The sequence below is a fragment of the Etheostoma spectabile genome, unplaced genomic scaffold (assembly GCF_008692095.1).
Source record: "Etheostoma spectabile isolate EspeVRDwgs_2016 unplaced genomic scaffold, UIUC_Espe_1.0 scaffold362, whole genome shotgun sequence".
In the NCBI taxonomy this organism is placed as follows: Eukaryota; Metazoa; Chordata; class Actinopteri; order Perciformes; family Percidae; genus Etheostoma; species Etheostoma spectabile.
In genome coordinates this window covers 361260-368320 of record NW_022605592.1, presented here as the reverse complement: position 1 = coordinate 368320, position 7061 = coordinate 361260, and the positions used below count along the sequence as shown (strand labels likewise).

At 42.5% G+C, this 7061-nt stretch overlaps 1 protein-coding gene and 1 long non-coding RNA gene across 2 annotated transcripts in view; one reads left to right on the top strand and one right to left on the bottom strand.

Annotated features, from left to right (window-relative positions):
* The window catches only part of ptchd4 (patched domain containing 4), a 51613-nt gene that overhangs the window by 19048 nt on the left and 25504 nt on the right, over positions 1–7061 (top strand). The gene's annotated exons all lie outside the window — the stretch shown is intronic.
* The window catches only part of LOC116686405 (uncharacterized), a 16813-nt gene that overhangs the window by 5878 nt on the left and 3874 nt on the right, over positions 1–7061 (bottom strand). Inside the window, exon 2 of the long non-coding RNA XR_004331244.1 lies at positions 4912–4914. This is a non-coding gene — a long non-coding RNA (uncharacterized LOC116686405). The remainder of the gene's footprint in view (positions 1–4911; positions 4915–7061) is intronic.

Below are 7061 nucleotides of genomic sequence, written 5' to 3'. Positions count from 1 at the left end.
GTTTAAGAAGCGTTGAAGACCCCTGAGCTAGAGGATTACCGATTACTTTCTTATGAACAATTACACATTTCCAACAGTTTGCGAGTGTACGTGATCATTGTATTTTTTATAATGTTACAACAACTATCCACACAACTTTAGTATCAAAGTACCTAGTTCCAACGTATTGTTTAGTGTGGATTTTGCACCCTGACAGGCTGCAGGACATCAAGCCATCCCATAATCGTTCCATAACTGAGTCAATAAAAAAACATGAGTGGATGCAAACGGGTGAATTCTGTTGTAAGGGCACACATTGTCTTTTTAAATGGAGAGAGGTTAAAGGTGCACTAGCGGATTTATTGGCACAGTTGTGTGTTTTGAGAAGCGGTATTGCACGGTGGGCCCAACATGTCTTCCTTTTTCAATTTGAGGATGTTGTGCATGGATTAAAGCATATATTTCTTTAGTGGAACCAGCCAACAGCAGTAGAGGGGTGGGATTGGATGGGTGGTTCGGATTCTGGTTTTCTAAAACGTATCAGTTAGTCTCACACCCTTACTTTCCAGCTATGGCTATTTCTGTGCATACTCCATACATGGGCTGTTGATGGAAAATAAACATGATCTGCAAAATAATGAGCACATTTCTTAAAAAACTACTGTATCTGAATGCCCCTTTAGGAGAAAAATTACAACAAAAGCATGCGTTGCTCAATAAAGCTCCCTCTCTACAAAGTAAGCCAGAGTTTGTAATTATTTGGTACTAGTCAACAAACCAACCTAAGTCCTTAAGTAAGTCCTTTTCACAATTTAAAATTAATATTTTGCATAACGGACAAACGTTCTTTAGACTCTTACAGTAATGTTTCTTACTCTGTTTCTCTGCTTCTTCCACTTTTGGGCCCTCCCTTTGCTTCTTAAGCTATACTTTGTCCTTTAAAACTACAGTATATCTTGCATTTCCTCCCCGTGCCTTCCTAAGGTCGTTGGATCCCTGGGGCTTTGGGACAGCTCCGCTGCTGGCCGCCAGACAGAACTGAAGTTTAAGTAAGACTCAGGAACAGGAGGCTGGATCAGCTCCCTGTGACCTAGAGGCTGGGGAGGAAGGTCTGATGGGGGGGTTGGAGAGGCTAAAAAGGAGTCAAGGACAGCGAGGAGAAAAATGCATGTGATGTATAGACGTGAAGAAAAGGAGGGTGGAGAGGAAGAGGGAACATACAGAGACAGATATAGAAGGGAGAGGTAGAGTAGAAAGGGAGGATGTTGAGAAGGACATATGAGATGGAGGAGACGTGACTACGTCTGTAATTTCATGTGACAGGACCTCAAAGGCAGCAGATGTCCACCCTCCTCCTGGGAGGTCCTGCCTGAGACACACCCCTATCACTGTATCAACGCCACATCGGGGCACACACTAACAACTGAAAAGGATGCTGATACCCAAGCTGTCATGGGAGTGCGGCGCCCTGCTGAGACGTTATCATGAGGGTTGATAAAAAGTAGGCGTTGAAAGGATATATTTGAGTTTAAAATTATGGTTTTGTTTATTATGGTATTTTAAGCCATCATAGCAGAAATTCAGATAAAAAAGCAACAATGCCACGATTGTATTACTATTGTTGTTTTTTTCCATGTTTTACATCACGTCAAATGAGGGACTTGCAGTAAAAACACACTAAACGTAAATACGTGCCTGCACGCCTGGCCATACCGGCCGCTAATCAGAAAGCTCTCTCTCTCTCTCTCTCTCTCTCGCTACGATAGAAAGATACCGGATGAGTGGGGAAAACTGAAGTAATAGTCTAAATGTGGCTGTGTGTGTGTATGTAGATGTGGATCTGTGTGTGTGTGTGTGTGTGTGTGTGTGTGTGTGTGTGTGTGTGTGTGTGTGTGTTACTCTCTCTGTTTCTTACCATGTGCCTGATTGTGTGCCTCGCTCCCGACCAAAATCACCATGAACCTACAGTGGGGTTTGAAAGTTTGGGCACCCCAGGTAAACATTTGTATTAATGTGCATTAAGGGTTAGGGTTAGGGTTAGGGGGAAGCCAAGGAAAAGATGGAAAAATCTCCAAAAGGCATCAAATGACGACTAGACATTTGTATACTATGTTTCAAAAAGGTAGGATTTATTTCATCATATACACTTTCAAATAACAGAAAACTAAAAAAAGGCATGCAAAGTTTGGGCCCACTGCAGTTTTTTGCCCCCCCCCCCCACCCCCCCCCCCTGTGGAAAGCTGAGACCTGACAGTGTCATGGATTGTTCTCAATCCATCGTCTGGAAAGACCAGGTGATGTCAATCTCAAGGTTTAAAAGCCCCGACTCATCCGACCCCCCCCAACAATCAGCACCATGGCTTCTTCTAAGCAGTTGTCTAGAAACCTGAAACTTGTCTAGAAACCTGAAAATAGTTGAGGCAGGCTGTAGGTGTTTTATTTTTGTAAAGTATCCGGCTGCACCGTGGTCTTCCTGAGACCTGTGTGATTACCTGCCTGGCTGGACACATTCGCTCGCATCTCGTGCAAGAAATTGAGGTGACGATGACATGGGTGCCAAAATAAAAAAAGCTGCGCTAAGCGGCTTTGTGCTACAGGGCGGCTTTGTTTTCCTGTGAGTTTTCAGTGTTAGTATTGTAAGGAATCTGATCTAAAATGGGGCATGAGAACACACACACACACACACACACACACACACAGAGGCTGAGCCACATAACTGTGTGTTCCGTTTCTATACACTATACAGGGGATGGAACTTAGTGCACTCTGTAGTAGTGTGAATTAATCAATCAATAATCATAACTGAAGGACTTTTTTCCCTAGCCGATATTTTGCCCTTACTATCTACTACTTACTGTTATTGATTGTGTGCTTGCACATGCATGTGGAAAAGAACAATAAAATTCTTTGATATTTGTTTACACAATATCTCCAGATAGCCTTGATGGATTTTCTTCAAATTTGGCACAAATGTCCACTTAAGGCCTTTACATACTGGTTGTGTGACAAATACAAAAAATGAAAAAAAATAGAAAGTTTCATGAGATGAAATGAGTGATCCAATCCAATCCACTTTATTTGTATAGCACATTTTACAAACACAAAGTTACCAAAGTGCTGCACAGAAAACTCAAACATACAAACAATTAATGTAAAATATGGTAAAACCTAAATAAGAGCATCTGGTTTCAAAAGTTAAAAAAAATAGATAAAATACTAATACTAAAATACAATAAACAGTAAGAGCCATCAGGAACGGACCACACAACTCACATGGATGGTTTTTAAAAGCCAAAGAATAAAATGTGTCTTTAAGAGAGACTTCAAATACAACTCCCAAATGTTGGTGGGGGCCTGTACGGACTGGGGTCGCGGCGCCTTGGGAATGGAGGGGCTATTGGGGCTGTTGGGACATGGAGGGGCAGAGCGTTCCAGAGTCTAGGTCCAGCCACAGAGCTGTCATGGTAGTCCGCGCGCGACGCCCTGCTGGCAAAACGTTATCATAGAGGTCAGAAATACACAAATATAGGCCCCCCGTGACAAAAGGAAATTTGAGTTGTACAAAATGTATGAGCTTTTGTTATATCTATCGGCGTATTTAAGAGACACCACATCCGAATCAGAATTCATATAAAAAAGCAACAATGCCAAACGATTGTATTACTCATGTTAGTTTTTTTATCCATGTTTATACATCAAACACGAATCCGGACTACGGATAGAAGACAGGGGGTAAGAAGACAACGGGAAAAAGACTGAAGGAAGGGTTTGCAGTAAAAACACACTAAACGTAAATACTGCCTGCACCTGGCCAACCGGCCGCTAATCAGAAAGTCTCTCTCTCTCTCTCTCTCTCTCCGCTACGATAGAAAGATACCGGATGAGTGGAAAACTGAAGTATAGTCTAAATGTTGCTGGTGTGTGTATGTGGATGTGGATCTGTGTGGTGTGTTGTGTGTGTGTGTGTGTGTGTGTGTGTGTGTGTGTGTGTGTGTGGTTACTCTCTCTGTTTCTTCGCCCTGGCCTATTGTGTGCCTCGCTCCCGACCAAAATCACCATGAACCTACAGTGGGGTTTGAAAGTTGTGGCACCCCAGGTAAACATTTGTATTAATGTGCATTAAGGGTTGGGTTAGGGTTAGGGAACCAGGAAAGATGGAAAAATCTCCAAAAGGCCATCAATGACAGACTAGACATTTGTATACTATGTTTCAAAAAGTTAGGATTTTATTTCATCATATACACTTTCAAAATACAGAAACAAAAATGGCATCTGCAAAGGTTTGGGCCCACTGCTTTTTTAGCCCCCCCCCCCCCCCCCCCCCCTGTGGAAAGCTAGACCTGACAGTGTCATGGATTGTTCTCAATCATCGTCTGGAAAGACCAGGTGATGTCAATCTCAAGGTTTTAAAAGCCCAGACTCATCCGACCCCCCCCCCCCCCCCCCACATCAGCACCATGGCTTCTTCTAAGCAGTTGTCTAGAAACCTGAAACTTGTCTAGAAACCTGAAAATAGTTGAGCAGGCTGTAGGTGTTTTATTTTTGTAAAGTATCCGGCTGCACCGTGGTCTTCCTGAGACCTGTGTGATACCTGCCTGGCTGGACACATTCGCTCGCATCTCGTGCAAGAAATTGAGGTGACGATGACATGGTGCCAAATAAAAAAAGCTGCGCTAGCGCGCTTTGTGCTACAGGCGCTTTGTTTTCCTGTGAGTTTTCAGTGTTAGTATTGTAAGGAATCTGATCTAAAATGGGCATGAGAACACACACAACACACACACACACACACCACAGAGGCTGAGCCACATAACTGTGTGTTCCTTTTCTATACACTATACAGGGATAACTTAGTGCCACTCTGTGTAGTGTGTGAATTAATCAATCAATATCATAACTGAAGGACTTTTTTCCCTAGCCGATATTTGCCCTTACTATCTACTACTTACTGTTATTGATTGTGTGCTGCACATGCATGTGGAAAAGAACATAAAATTCTTTGATATTTGTTTACACAATATCTCCAGATAGCCTTGATGGATTTTCTTCAAATTTGGCACAAATGTCCACTTAAGGCCTTTACATACTGGTTGTGTGACCAAATACAAAAAATGAAAAAAAATAGAAAGTTTCATGAGATGAAATAGTGATCCAATCCATCCACTTATTTGTTAGCCATTTTACAAACACAAAGTTACCAAAGTGCTGCACAGAAAACTCAAACATACAAAACAATTAATGAAATATGGTAAAAACTAAATAGAGCATCTGGTTTAAAAAGTTAAAAAAAAGATAAAAATACTAATACTAAAATACATAAAACATAAGAGCCATCAGAGCCCACACAACTCACATGGAGTTAAAAGCCAAGAATAAAAATGTGTCTTAAGACGAGACTTAAACACTCAACTGTTGGGGCTGTTCGACATGGGGGGCTGTTGGGACATGAGGGGCTAGTGGGCTGTTGGGACATGGAGGGGCAGAGCGTTCCAGAGTCTAGGTCCAGCCACGAAAAGGCCCTGTCCCCCCAGTTTTAAGTCTCGTCTTTGGGACCACAAGCTGGAGCGGCTCTCTGACCTCAGTATCGCGCCGGCCTATAAATCTGGATGAGGTCTGAGATATGTTGGGGCCAGTCCATTCACAGCTTTAAAAACAAACAATAAAATCTTAAAATCAATCCTAAAACGTACAGGAAGCCAGTGCAATGAGGCGAGAATTGACTATATGAGCGCGCTTTTTGGTTCCAGTTAAAAGACGCGCTGCAGAATTTTGGACTCTGTAAGCGTGAAAGTGCTTTGTGACTTATACCGCTGAAAACTCTTCAACTGGCCCCGCAGCGTTCTGTGATAATCACAGCCCCCCGCCTACAACCCACTCGGACAATCACACCACACAGAACATGGAAAATGCTCTCTCTCTCTCTCTCTCTCCTCTCTCTCTCTCTCTCTCTCTCTCTCTCTCTCTCTCTCTCTCTCTCTCTCTTCTCTCTCTCTCTCTCTCTCTCTCTCTCTTTTCTCTCTCTCTCTCTCTCTCTCTCTCCGGTCTGCGATCTTTGTCCGTTAACGTTTGGGTTTCTCGCTTCAGGTTTGTTTTAACTTCGGTTTGTAGTCCTTACATAGTAACGCTAGATTTCTGTGAACGTGGTTTGTAGTCCTTACATATAACCGTAGGTTTTGTGTGAACTGGGGTTTGTAGTCTTACATAGTAACCAGTAGGTTTCTGTGAACGGGTGGTTGTAGTCTCTTAAATAGTAACCAGTATGTAGTTTCGGTGAACTGGGGTTTGTAGTCCTTACGTAATAACCAGTAATTTCTGGTGAACGTGGGGTTTGTAGTCCTTACATAGTAACCAGTAGATTTTCGGTACGTGGGGTTGTTAGTCCTTACATAGTAACCAGTAGATTTCTGGTGAACGTGGGGATTGTAGTCCTTACATAGTACCAGTAGATTTCTGGTGAACGTGGGGTTTGTAGTCCTACGTAATAACCAGTAGATTTCTGGTGAACGGGGGTTTGTAGTCCTTACATAGTAACCAGTAGATTTCTGGTGAACTGGGGTTTGTAGTCTTACATAGTAACCAGTAATTTCGGTGAACGTGGGGATTGTAGTCCTTACTAGTAACCAGTAGATTTCTGGTGAACGTGGGGTTTTAGTCCTTACATAGTAACCAGTAGTTTCTGTGAACGTGGGTTTCAAACATGCTGCTGTTTTAAATGCAACTCCCGTTGCGTCTCTGCCATGCGGAGATTTACTGTCAGCTGCCCCCCGCCCCCTCTCTCTCTGTGTCTCTCTCTACACCCACACCACCACACACACACACACCACACACACACACACCACACATACACACGGTGTGGAAATTAAAAAAATAAAAAGAACCAAAACAAAAAAATCACACATCATAAAAAAAAGTTAAAAAAAGAAAGTATATTGATATGGCACTCTTGTCATTACATTTACTTCATCAATTGCAACCGCATGTGTTGTACATGGTTGCAAAAGTTCTGTCTATAGTTTGTTTGGTTCCAGACAACCCATGATCTGAAGCTTGATGCTGTCATGTAAATGTTTGAAAATCAAAATCAA